This window comes from Mus musculus, chromosome 3 (assembly GCF_000001635.26).
Source record: "Mus musculus strain C57BL/6J chromosome 3, GRCm38.p6 C57BL/6J".
NCBI lineage: Eukaryota > Metazoa > Chordata > Mammalia > Rodentia > Muridae > Mus > Mus musculus.
In genome coordinates, this window is record NC_000069.6 from 83,555,140 (window position 1) to 83,568,725 (window position 13,586).

At 40.7% G+C, this 13,586-nt stretch overlaps 1 long non-coding RNA gene across 1 annotated transcript in view; it reads right to left on the reverse strand.

Moving 5' to 3' along the window:
- Window positions 1-227: 227 nt before the first annotated feature.
- 1700028M03Rik (RIKEN cDNA 1700028M03 gene) overlaps window positions 228-13,586 on the reverse strand; it is an 18,752-nt gene continuing 5,393 nt past the window's right edge. Inside the window, exons 2-5 of the long non-coding RNA NR_036591.1 lie at window positions 6,594-6,651; window positions 5,386-5,647; window positions 1,022-1,064; window positions 228-303 (exon numbers count right to left, since the gene is read on the reverse strand). This is a non-coding gene — a long non-coding RNA (RIKEN cDNA 1700028M03 gene). The remainder of the gene's footprint in view (window positions 304-1,021; window positions 1,065-5,385; window positions 5,648-6,593; window positions 6,652-13,586) is intronic.

A 13,586-nucleotide genomic window follows, 5' to 3' on the forward strand; every position in this document is an offset into this window, starting at 1 on the left:
TCTCTCTCTCTCTCTCTCTCTCTCTCTCTCTCTGTGTGTGTGTGTGTGTGTGTGTGTGTGTGTGTGTGTGTGTGTGTATGTGTGTAGCTCCAGCTTCTGAAGACTTTCGCAGAGCATAGAATCTGCCCCCTCTGCTGCTTGAGAGCAGGCTAATCTTCTCCCTCTTTCACACCCCCAAAATTAAACATTCCTGGAAAAAAATTTTTTTTTCTTCAAGGTGAGACTGACCAGTTTAATCTCTGACAGGTTTTCCACTTGTTTTGACATGAGAGGAAAGAAAAATTAGGTGTTCCACAACAGGTTCTATAAGAAAGCAAGCAAAGGAACTTGTAATCTAAACCAGCCCAGAATTCCAGTGTTTTGGGGCATGTCCTAAACTCTACAAATTGTTAGATCTGACCCCCTTAGTAGAAAGAGGGAACTGTTAGGAATTCTAAACGATAAATGAAGTTATGCCTGGTACAACATGTAGTGGAGAGGCAAGGCAATTCCAGGCATGAAGATGTTCCTTTGGTGGATGCAGATGGAAACAGAGGTATTTACCAAGGGCATTCAAGGGCAACTCTATTTGAACACAAACCTTAGCTTTTGAGTCAGAGGAGAACTTTGTTGGAATGTTTCCAATATAGTACACAGGGCTGCAGTGATTTATCGATACTGTATTTATTTACTTCAGGTCAGTCATATACCTGAAATATTTCCTCCAAATAAATAGATTGACTGAGATTTGTGTAGATCCACTATGGCAGTAGATACGTACATCATGCAGTAGACGTATATGATCCATGTCGCATCCATTGATGGTTACTTGCTCTGGTAATGTGTAGTGGTCATAAGAACAAAGTAGGGAGTTTGGCCAACTTCCAAGAAGAGCCACAGACACCCAGTGGAAGGGTATATTTGATTCAGCTTCTTTAAAAAGGCTTACATCAGCAGGGCAGCCACAAGTTTGGTAGTGAACTTGAAAATAATAATTCTTACTGTTTTTAATTAAATGTATGTGTAAATCTATACCACTTACCTGTAAACATGAAGACCAGAGGAGGGCAAAGGATTCCCTGGAACTAGAGTTAAAACAGTTATGAGTTGCCATGTAGGTGCTGGCAATCAAACTTGGGTGGTCTGGAAGAGCATCCAGTGCTCTTACATCTGAGCCATCTCTCCAGCTCTGCACACACACACACACACACACACACACACACACGAACAAATCAGAGACTTGTCTTTTCAGTATAGATTTCAAAACACCCAATAACTTCAATATCAATATAATCATAGCAGAGAGCTGTGTCAGGGATTGTGTTCCTGAATGGGTTTTCTCTTTCTTGTTAATTTGGGAATTTTGTCAGTGTTCTGAGTCACCAGGGACAATTAAAGAAAGAGGCTCACTCAAGGATGAATACAGCAACAAGGAGGTCCAGCCTCTCTAGACTGAACCACAAACAGCTGAGCCAGAGTATATTTATCAACTTTACACAAATGTTATGTTTAGGTAAACAAGTTCCTTATACCAAAGCCCCTAATCTAAGCTATACGTTTCCTAAAGGAAAACACCAAGCCCCCACAACTGTGCACTGTGTTACATTATTCAATAATGGAATCAGGTGTGCCAGGATGGTCTTGTGACCAAAGTCACAGAAAGGCTGTAATGCTCACTCGGAAAATCAACTCTATAGACAGCAGAAAACAATCTCGGTTTTCTATGATGATTTCTTGGAAGTCAAAGTACTTCTAGAAAAGAACTACTCATTGTAATGTTTGTCCCAGATAACATGATGCTATTAGATTTCCTGCTACAGAGTATGACAGTGTGAGTGTTACATGTCTGAGGAGAAAGGTATCCTGACAGCTGGGAGTCAAGCGATACCACAAAGTCACACAGCACAACAAACCTCACACCGAGATTTACTGGCAAGGACACGGGAGGCTTCCTCTGCTTGGGAAAGATGCCACGGAAAACTGACAGGAGACAGGTTTTATATACGGGTTATTGTTGGGGTGGGGGGTGGGGAAGTATATAGAGTAGCTTGGCATTGACAGGGTTTTTGTGGCCTGATCTTGGGGCAAATTCGCCGATTAATAGGATTTTATGACCTGTGGCTCTACTTCTCAGAGGGCTGGGAATTAGCCATTAGAGCAGTCTGTGGTTGGGCCTGGCCACTCTCCTCAAGGGGCTTACAGAGAGAACAGTTGGTGTAGAGGATTAGACCAATTAAATATGCACCCCCTTTTCTGTTCCTTACAAACCTAACCCCAAGAGCATAGCATTATTGTGTGCAATGGCTAAAGGACACAGATTTTGTTGCCTAAATGTATACTTTCTATTCTGCCAACCAAAATGTGTAACTAGCAGTGATTAATGAGCAAGTGCAATCGGAAAGGTGAAATGTCAACAAAACAAAACAAAACAAAACAAACAAACAAACAAAACATGGAATCCCTCCTGTCCACCCTAGCAGAGGAAAGATACTCAAATTCAGGAAGGTGTAAAAGAGGGGTTGCTATGTGTGACTGCCAGAGTGACTCTTGCAGGACTGGCAGAAGCACACACCTGTAGAGAACCTCACATCAGCTTCAGACAAACCCACACGAGAAGTAATCCTGTGAGGACATCTGCCCCGTGATGTGATGATCTGTTCATGCATCAACCAAAACTCCTCATGCTGTGTACGCTTCAATTGCGAGGACAGTTGCTTCCAGATATCAGTGCCACTCTGCATTGTTTTCTTTGCTGCACACTTTCTGAATCCAACGAGTTGACTTATGTCATAAAATATAAGTAGCCATCCACTAATTTCTCTTCACTATAGATTACTATACTGCTATACCATACATTTTTTTCTTCCAGCAATCTCCTGATGTTTTAAAATAAAAAATATTTTTAAAAGATTTATCTATTTTTATTTTATGTAAATTGGTGTTTTGCCTGCATGTATCTCTGCTCATCATGTGTACACAGTGGCTTCAGAGGCCAGAAGAAGGTGTCAGATCCCCTGGAACTAGAAATACAGATGTTTGCGAGCAGAAATGTGGTACTGGGAATCAAACCAGCATTCCCTGGAGGAGCAACTAGTGCTCTTAACCACTGAGTCATGTCCCCAGCCCCTTGTTCTGATTTTTAAAGACTGATACAGCTAAACTAAACTAAGGGCTTTGAATCATTTGTAATCCAAGCAGCAAAGAAAATACTGAACTGCAAAATATGAGTAGAGAACATAGCATTTACATCCTACTTCAAAATACAATATGCACTCTATTCTTCCCTGCTGTGACTTGAGCCATTCTGCCCCCTCAGAGTTATGCATATATATGAACCAGGGGTATGATTTCATTATATTCATAAATGTGTGTGTATATGACTGTCTGTATGGCACATGGTTTCTGCCATGACAATAATAGGCTAAAGCTCTGGAACTGTAAAACAGTCCCAATTAAATATTTTCCTTTATAAGAGTTACCCTGGTCATGGTGTCTTTTCACAGTAATAAAACCATTATAAAGACCATAGGAGTATATAAGGAACTTAAGTGTCATAGGTTTAGGTTTTGCTGGAGACGAGATGAGGTGGGTATCCAATCCCTATGGATATTGAAGGATCATTGTATAAATTTCTCATGCGCATGTACATATATACATACACATATTAATTTTTAATCATTTGAGAGTAACTATGTTTTTCTAAACCTAAATGTGCATCCATGCCACTCTGTTACACTGCTGTGTGTGTTCTCATTTTGAGAACTCTCTCATGGTTCTATTAGAGAATGTTTATTCCTAAGAAACACACACATAAGGCGCTGAGGGTACTACATCTTCATCTGGGGGCAGCAGAAGGACACTGTGTGCCACACTGGGTATAGCTTGAGCATATGAGACCTCAAAGCCTGCCTCCACATGCCACTCTTCCAAAAGCAAGACCACACCTACTCCAACAAGCTCACACCTCCTAATAGTGGCAAGGATTCAAACAGGCCATTTCTAGTTAAACTACACACTTACATACAACAGTATAGCATTTGCACACAACATGTATTTTTAGTTATCATTTAAATCACCTCTATATTACTTGTATTGCTTTATGTTGTGTACAGTGTAAATGCCACAGAAAGGGTTGTCATACTGAGACTAATAGCAAGGTAACAAAAAGTCATTATGTGTTTAGTAATGATGCTTTTAGGAAGAATATCTTGGATCTGGCATTGGTTGAATCCATAGCTATAGAAACCATAGATATGGGAAGGTGATTATACACACACACACACACACAGAGAGAGAGAGAGAGAGAGAGAGAGAGAGAGAGAGAGAGAGAGAGAGAGAGAGAGAGAGAAATATATATATAGAGAGAGAAATATATATAGAGAGAGAAATATATAGAGAGAATTATCATATCATCTGGCTGGTCCATTAGTGTTGTGATTATCAGTTTTATCCATATACAGAGTCTTTTTCAAAAACTATGGTATGTCATGCAGAGAACATACAACCTTGGCCAACTGAAAGAAAGATCCCAAGCAGGAGGGAAGAGAAGATGCCCCACCTCATCCCAGGGAAGGAAGAGACATGATTCCTGCCATCCTGACAGGGGCATGGCATGAGGAGAGCAGGATGGAAGTAGTAGATACTCCCCTGCAGTCTATGGGCCCTTGAGAAGTACAACCTAGGAAGCACAGAAGTTCAGGGGGCTTTTATTGACAATGCTCACTGGAGGCTGTCTTGGCAAGGGAGGCAGCATTCAACAGATGGAGCTACATGTAGCCACATGATCCATCCCCCTGCAGATGTTGTCAATGAACAGGTTCCACTCAAGTATAGAAATTGCACCCTAATTTCAGCAAGTGTTTTCACAAACTCACATTAGCTTTCTTAAAATGTTACCCCTATAGGCATCAGAGTTAACAAGAATGAGGAGAGCCAATGTCATATTGGTGTGGTTTGAGGGCCTGTGATGATGGACCCTCTGAATTATTTGTTTCTATTAGGAAGACACAGGACTCACGGTCCAGGTCATTGTCCACAGGTTGGCAGCTAAGACTGAGAGTATCCATGTAAGCCAGGAAGAACAATGGAGGAGCTTAGCAGGAGAAAGAGGACAGAGACTGAGTATCAAGAGATTTGTGAGTGTTCTGAAAGAAGTAACTTTTGCCTTCAGATATAGATCATACATATTTTTTTAAAGTTTGCTTCTTTTCACGAGCAAGTCAAAAGTGATTCGTAATTAAACACACAGATTTCTTTATGGTAAATAACAATTTCTTCTGTTGGAATCCTTAGTTTATAACACACTATTCTCATGGTTCATCCTCTCTGCAACCCTAACAGATAAGGCCATTTTATGAGGAGGGCTCAAGTCTGGTGGCTTCTACCTGTTAACCTACCAGCACTTACCTGTGTACATGTTCAGGGCTCCCCTCTAGAAGCCACTCACATGGAAGTTCATGGAGGGTGAGGGGAGCAAACAGTTCTGTATTAGAGCCAAGTCCATCTACCTGCAGTGACGATGCTAAAGGAGTGTTCATCCGGCCCACTTCCCGCGCAGTTACTCTGCACTGTCACGAGGCAGCCAGACATCGTTTGGGTTTGGCAGAAGCAATGTATTAAAGACATAAACAAGCATTTCCTTTCTTCTCCCTTGCTGTGTCACATTCCACTGCAAATACATCAAAGAGAACTGCCATTCTAGAAACATGTTTTAAAATAAAAATGCAGGCTTCAAATCTTGATGGAAAATACCATAAAAGTTAAAAGTGGAAAAATTGAGAGATTAAATTAGTGAAACGGAAGATAAAATGAAAATCAACTTATATTTGTTCTCTACGGCTGACACAACAAAATTCCATGTACTACCTAGCTTATAATAAATACATATATTAGGATATATATGTGTATGTAATTAGAATAGTATTTAAATATGTATTTTTATATATAATATATAAATATATAATATATAAATATATATACCGTGTAAATATATAAATATGAAATATATAAATAAATATATATATTAGATATACAAATATATGTTTATATATATTATATAAGGAGGCAGAGTCAGCAAAACGGAATAAATCTGGTCTTCAATGCATTGGTTATGTTGCCTCAGAGGTTCTCAATTGGCTCAGGGCATTATGGGGTAAAGAAAACACAAGCCCTGAAGAAAATGTGGAAAGAAGCTGACATTACATGCTTAAAACCTAAATCTCATTCTCCTCTAGATACATTAAGCTGGTGAGATTTTTGTCCACTCATTGAAGAAGGAGGAGGAGGAGGAGGAGGAGGAGGAGGAGGAGGAGGAGGAGGAGGAGAAGGAGAAGGAGAAGGAGAAGGAGAAGGAGAAGGAGAAGGAGAAGGAGAAGGAGAAGGAGAAGGAGAAGGAGAAGGAGAAGGAGAAGGAGAAGGAGAAGGAGAAGGAGAAGGAGAAGGAAAGAATATTAACAGATTTATTTTAACCTCTAATCCCTCCGTAGACCTTAAAGGAAGATTGATCATGTGAATGGAGGATCTAATTCTGTTGCAGTTCTTTTGTCTTTGGATTATGTTTTTAGGAGCTTACATAATTACCATGTATTATTAATCATAATACAAATGAGTTATACCTTCATTATGTGTAGGCCTCAACACAGTTGGAAGCTTAGCTCTGCAAAAGGAAGCTGTCTATAATGAGAGAAAAAGGGAATGGTCAGGCCCAGAATGATCTGCAAAATCCCAATCCATTGCCTCAGGGACTTTACAGATTGCCTTCAATCTAACTCTGCCCAGTATGGATCTTCCCTCTGAACATGGGAAAACATAACACCCCACATCCACACACATGCTGACAGACTTGAAAGGGGATAAATTATATTCATAATCACCCAGTTTAATCTTGGGGCATGGTCAGACTGAACAAATCAGGGAGGGCAAACATTTCCTCTCCCCCTCTGAACAAAGCAAGCTCTTTCATTTTTGCAAAAGACATTAATTTTATGCTTTGGTTAAGCACAATCGTAACCAAAGCACCACCCCTCTCCACTTACTAAAGAATTTCCCTTCTACTAAAATCAGAGAAGGGTGGGGGTGGGGGTCGAGGCAGGAGGCCACACAAATTATGTGGTCTAAACTCTCCATACATTGCCTTCTGCTATGTGGATATGTAGTGACTTTAGGAGTAATTCAGAAATAAACGGGTTAGTGTGTGGAAATTTAGTCTTCAGAGAATAGACCTTAAAGGGGTCTCCTGGCACACAAAGGGAGTCTGATAAAGTGTGTCCCAGACCAAAGCTTTAAATTAAGTATTTGAGAATGTCTTCCAAAAGCAAAAGGCAGAGCCAAATAGTTGATAGAAATGCAACTGAATGGTGAAACCATACACCAACTGCAGAGTCTCAGAGAATACTCTTAGGTACAATTTACTAAACCAACTAAATAAGGGGCAGCCATAAATTACAGATGAATGCAGATGTCAGTGGACTCTAGAGCCACCTCTAAGCCTATTAAAACTTTAAACACTCGGATGCCTCATAACCTGAGAGGCTGAAACTACAGAGGCAGCAACTAGCTTCCAGAAGACAACGTATGGGAGTGCATGTTGCGGGTGGGGGGACGCTTACTCCATTCCTCTGGCCCTACAATTGCACCTCCAAAAACAAAATGCTGTTGCAAGTCATCACAGGGTGCCAATGAAAAAATGTAAACCTCTGCAAGACCAAAGATGCCAACAGGGCTGCTGACATCTCAAAGCTTTCCCTGGGACTGGTATCTAGCCAGTGCTGGCAGCTTTCTTTAAATACAATTCCTCTATGCCAACATGCATTCAACCTTCTGCTGAGGAATGCAACTCTGGAGTCAGATAGAATTCCAACTCCACCATTTAGAGGTACTCATGTTGACCTTGAACAAGCTGGCTAACCTCTGGACCTAGTTATCGTGCCAGTAACATGAGAGAATCATAAAATACTAACCAGTATTGCTCAAGTTCCTTCATAGAAATGGAACCAGACAGAAGTCTGTAATGTTTTTAAATGATATAAGGGTTAGGGGCTGGAGAGGTGGCTTAGTGGTTAAGAGCATTTGGTGCTCATGAAGAGGGCATGGTTCAGTTGCAGGTACACACATGGCAGCTTTCCATCTGTAATTCTAGTTCACGTGATTCCATTAAGCTCTGCTGGCCTTTATGGGTACTGCAAACACGTGACACCTAAATATGTGCAGGCAAAATAATCATACACATATTTTTTTAAAAGAAAAAAAAAACCACTCTTTAAAATAAAAGAGAATTGGCTTCTGTGGTGACAGTAGCTGAATCCCAGAGCAGGAAAAATGGCACAGGTCAAGCTGGAGGGTCACCTAGCCTCAGAATTTCCTCATGTTTGGGAGAAGTTAGTGTTGTGTTCTGGTGAAGCCTTAACTAATAGATAGAGCCCACCCATCCAAGAAAGTATATTAGGCTTTCCTCAGTCTAGCAATTAAAATGTTAATATACCCAAAAAACCATCCACACATAACCATCCAGAACTCTGGCCCAATCTACTAGACAGACAGCAATTAATTGCCTATAAAGTATTTAGGATTAAAATAAGTTGACGCATGTCAAATCCATAGAACTGTGAGTATTGCATCAGGACTACTCGTCATAGACATGGCTGTCATCATTCTTACTAAAGAAAGAATAAAGTGAAGCAAAGGCTCCTCATTGACCTTGACCCAAGAGAGGGGAACTAGGTCTGATCACAAGGAAAACTGGCAGAGATCTGTAAAACGTGGTGGGGGAAGAGTGACCACCATTTCAGGAACACCAGAAATGAGAGAGTAACCTGGAGCAGGGGGCTCCAGGATTGGGAAGAAAGATTAGTCTGTAAAGCAGGAGATGAGGCAAGGAAGGCCAAGCAAGTTACAAGACATTTAAGAAGAGAATGTTATGAAAAAAGGAGGGTGGAAATATTGTAAGAACCAGAGAACCAGGCTATCTGCTGTGAGGTTATATCTTTTGTATGGGGAATCTATACCCATGAAATCTGAACCAAGTTGACTGACTACCGAGACTTGAACAATAACACCACAAACTTACATGCCAGCATGGATGGGGAAATCTCACAAGTCCTTTCCCCTGAGAGAAGAGCTACAGCTAATTAATGCCTACCAAGATGGGACGAATCAATCTTCTTCAATGAGGAGCCCAGGAATTGTTTAACCAATACCAAGTGGTCAGCTTAAGATCATACATGTAGTACAAGCAACATCAAATGGACTCGGTGGGTTGTGTTTATATATTTATATGTATGTAGAAATGTAACAATAAAAGGTAAATGAGAAGAAGAACTAGAACTATAATAAAGACTAAATAACAAGAAGAGCACTGTAGTGAACAGAGGAGAGCCAAGTAGGGGACAGAAGAGAGCCATTGTGCCCACTCCTTTAGGGATGACAGAAGTGAAGAAGATCATCTACATTAATGAGCACACATGGGCTGTGGCTCAAGATGGTGACCATGGCTTGCCCAGTGACAACTACTTGCAGGTAAATCCATGGAGAAGGAGAGAGTTGGGCCACTGTGGAAAAGACAGAAAATTAGGGAACATTTTCTACAAGAACCCTTTTCATTCAATTTTTCACAGTGCTGTGTAGCTTATCTCTCACTTTAAATACATCTACTGCTCTGGGTTTATAGCACTAATAAATCTGGACAATAATTTATTCTGCTCAGTCAAAAGCCTCAAACACTGCATGTTAGACAGTGACAAATTATGTTATTGCAACCTAACTCCAGTAGGCATTCATAATCCAAAAGGGAAAAAAAGGCAGAAAATTAAGTTATGAGGTCAGGGCACCAGTAATCCCTTCCGTGTGATGTAGGTTAAGAGGGGGCACTCGGAATCAGGGATTAGAAGTAGGCTACAAAAACACTATGGTCCAAGATCAGAAATATCCTTCCAAGGATGCTGCAAAGACCTCTTGTTTCTGGTGTGTGTCTGTGTGTGTGTGTGTGTGTCTGTGTGTGTCTGTGTGTGTCTGTGTGTGTCTGTGTGTGTCTGTGTCTGTGTCTGTGTCTCTGTGTGTCTCTGTGTGTCTGTGTGAATCTGTGTGTTTAAGTGTGTGTTCATGTGCGTGCACGTGCACATGCGCACTCACCCTTGTGAAAGCCATTTACATCAGAAAAATAGAATTCATCTTACATATATTTCATTTGGAGTTTACTTCGTTTGAATTCATCTTTTACTAATCTTTTCATGTCCACATCTTCAGGATTCCAGTGTTGGCTGCTGGAGAGACAGCTTAGTGAGTAAACGTAGTTGCCCCTGAGCCTGATGATTTGAGGTCATTTGCTGGAAGTGACATGGCAGAAAGAGAGAACTGCCTACTACAAGTTTTGCTTTGATCTCCACACAGATGCTGTAGCAAGTTCATACAGAGTCACATGCACAACTAACCCACCCCAAAATAAATAAATGCAGTAATAACAATTAAAAGAAAAACATGTTCTAGTCGTAGGAGGAAATGATTGTCTACATTAAGACCTCCAAGACACATAAAGAAGAGGATGACAATAGAAAAAAACTGCTTTAGCATCCCAAGGGGCAGGTTTTAATGCAATGATTATCATCACTAGTTGTGTGTTGCCCTTGAAATGTCTCTATCAATCTACTTTGAAGATTCTAATCTGTCCCAGTAAAAGAGCAAAACTATAAACTAGGATTCTCTATATTTTCTAAAAAACAAACAAACAAACAAACCAAACAAACAAAAACTATAGCAAGACCAAGTTGCTTCTATTCCAGGGTTACTTCTCAAGTCCATGGGTACTTATTAAGTCCATGGGTATTATCTATTAGAAAAAGGTGTGTAGCTTGTAAAATCTCCTCGCTGAATGTTTGCAATGAGCTACCCAGTTTTTCTTCACTGAATTAAGAGGAAATCAGATTGTTTCCTAAGGAAATGGCATAAAGCATTTATGAGACTAGATTTTTCCCAACTGTGGTTAAGAAACATAGCATAATTAGGTCATCATATATTGGGCAATAGAAGGATCAGACAAGTAACATGAAAACTAGGAGACTAGAGCAAGGAGCAAACTAGCTTTTCAGTGATCTTCCAAACTTGAGTGTCTCTGGGTTGAGCAGAGGACACCCTCAGTCTTGGCAGTAAGAAATCAGGAATGGTGATTCAGATGGCAACAATGAGTATGAGGTGTTATAATTATTCTACACTGACAAACTACTGAGTAGGACTTGCACGGTAGGAAAGAACACAGACTTAAGAAGGGAAGTGACAGGCTTATAACACATCAGATAGCTCTCTGGGAACCCCATGCTTTCTTTCATCGAACAATATGAGTTCATTTGCATTACTGGTGGCCTAAAAGATCTGGTTCAATGTCAACGTTGTTGGATGAATGAACCATCTACATTGCTAACATCCCTTTATCACTAAGTTCCATTCAATAGCCATTAATTCTGGATGAAAACAGGAATGAAAGGATACCCCTACAGGCAGCAGACTTTCCACGGATATCATGGTTGAGTATAGAGGATGGTCAGATCCTAAACATATGCAAATTCCTTGTAAGCAGTGATTGTGATGCTCAAATTCTCATCACTGTGACAAAATACCTCAGACTTACATGAAGGAAAGGTTCCTTCGATTTGTGATTTTTAAAAGTCTCTGTCTATTGGTTCCATTGCTTCAGAGCCTGAGAAAGAAGGACATTGTGGTAGAAGTTCATGGTAGAAGACATAGCTCATCACATGACAACTAGGAGGCAAACACCGACAACCTCTTCTAGGGTTCACTATGCATGCTCTTTGGTTGGTAGTTCAATCTCTATGAGCCCCTATGAGCCCAGGTCAGTTGATTCTAAAGATTTTCTTGTGGTGTCCTTGACCCCTCTGCCTCCTCCAATCCTTTCTCTTCCTCTTCCACAGGATTTCCTAAGCTTCACTTAATATTTCCCTGTGAGTCTCTATATCTGTTCCCATCAGTTACTGGGTGAAGCCTCTCAGATGACAGTTATACGAGGCACCTGTTTGTAAGTATAGCAGAATATCATTAGTTGTGTCAGGGTGGGCGCTCTCTCATTGCATGGATCTCAAGCTGGGCCAGTCACTGGTTGACCCTTCCCTCAAATTCTGCTTCATCTTTTACCCCTGCATATCTTGTAGGCAGGACAAACTGTGGGTCTAAGGATCTTTAGGGAACTGATTTTGAAGATACATGAACCCATCAAGTATCTCCCCTACTTGAGTATTGCACAAGACCAGGAGTCTTAAGAAATACATTGGGAAAAAAACGAAGAGAGAGAAACATCTGGAATAAATACATTCTCTTCTCACTGATGTTGAAGTCTCTTATGTGAGCAAGAATGGGCCTGGTTTGTACATAAGAAGAAACATCGTATGTTGGAAGGCAGATATAGAGTGTGAGACAGGAGCTCAGTTTCAGAAAACCTCCTCAGTGACTTCACTGGAAGATTAGAATCACCACCCTTTCTGCCCCAGTCAAGGAGCTGATGGAAGAAGATCAGAAAAGGAGCCTCTTACCCTGGGTTCTAAGAGTGGCCAATGTGCAGCCTCCTTCTGCCGGCCCACACTGATGTATCCTATGTGAAAAATAAAGTGTAGGGTAAAGCAGTATGACCTCTGAGCCATTAGTGTTCCTAGATCTTGCCTTTCCTACCTACACAAACATAAAAGGGCTAACGGGGAATATGCAGGGAGGAATAAGAGTCTTCCATGTAGGAGGCTGGAGAGATGACTTCGTGGTTAAGAGCACTAGCTACTTTTCCAGAGGACCCAGGTTTGGTTCCCAGCACCCCCATGGCCCCTTGTGATATTTTATAACTCAAGTTCCACTCTCTTCTGGCCTTGAAGGACATTATACAAATATAGTACATACAAGCAAGATATTCACACATATAAAATAAGAAAATGAATCTTCAGCATATGTAATAAGTGATACTTAATACTTTTTCTTTTAGTGATTAAAAAAACAAAAAACAAAAACATGATGAAAGCAACTTAAGGGTTGATTTGGGCTTACAGTTCCTGGGGAGTAGAATCCATCATGGCTGAAGCGGCATTGCAGGAAAGAAGAAAATATACCAGGAGCGGGAGACTGGTTGGTTACATTACATCCAATTTCAGGAAATGGGGAGTAAACAGCAAGTAAGACCAGACTTTAAAGCCTCAAGGCCAACCCCTAGTGACATCTGCCTTCTAAAGGTTCCAGGACGTTTCCTAAACAGCCCATGAGATGGATGTGTACAAACATGTGTGCCTGTGGAAAGACATTTCCATTCAACAAGAATGGAACAGGAAAGGTTAAACTCTAATATCTAAAATAACTGATTTTCTTTATGTGGGAGACAACTGTGCACCACTGTCTAGTTTCTTTCCCTTCCCCCAACTCACACATTCAAAATAACTTAAAGCAAATGAGGTAGGATATTGCTATCTTATAAGCATTTAAACAAATGGTACCCAGCCAATGGTGCTGTTTGGGAAAGTTAAGAACTTCTATAGTTGTGGGGTGGCCTGCCTGGTGGCAAAACAGGCCTTTGTAGGATGTATCCTTCTCTATTTGTCTGCTTGCTCTCTTGTGCTCTCTGCTTCTTGTGG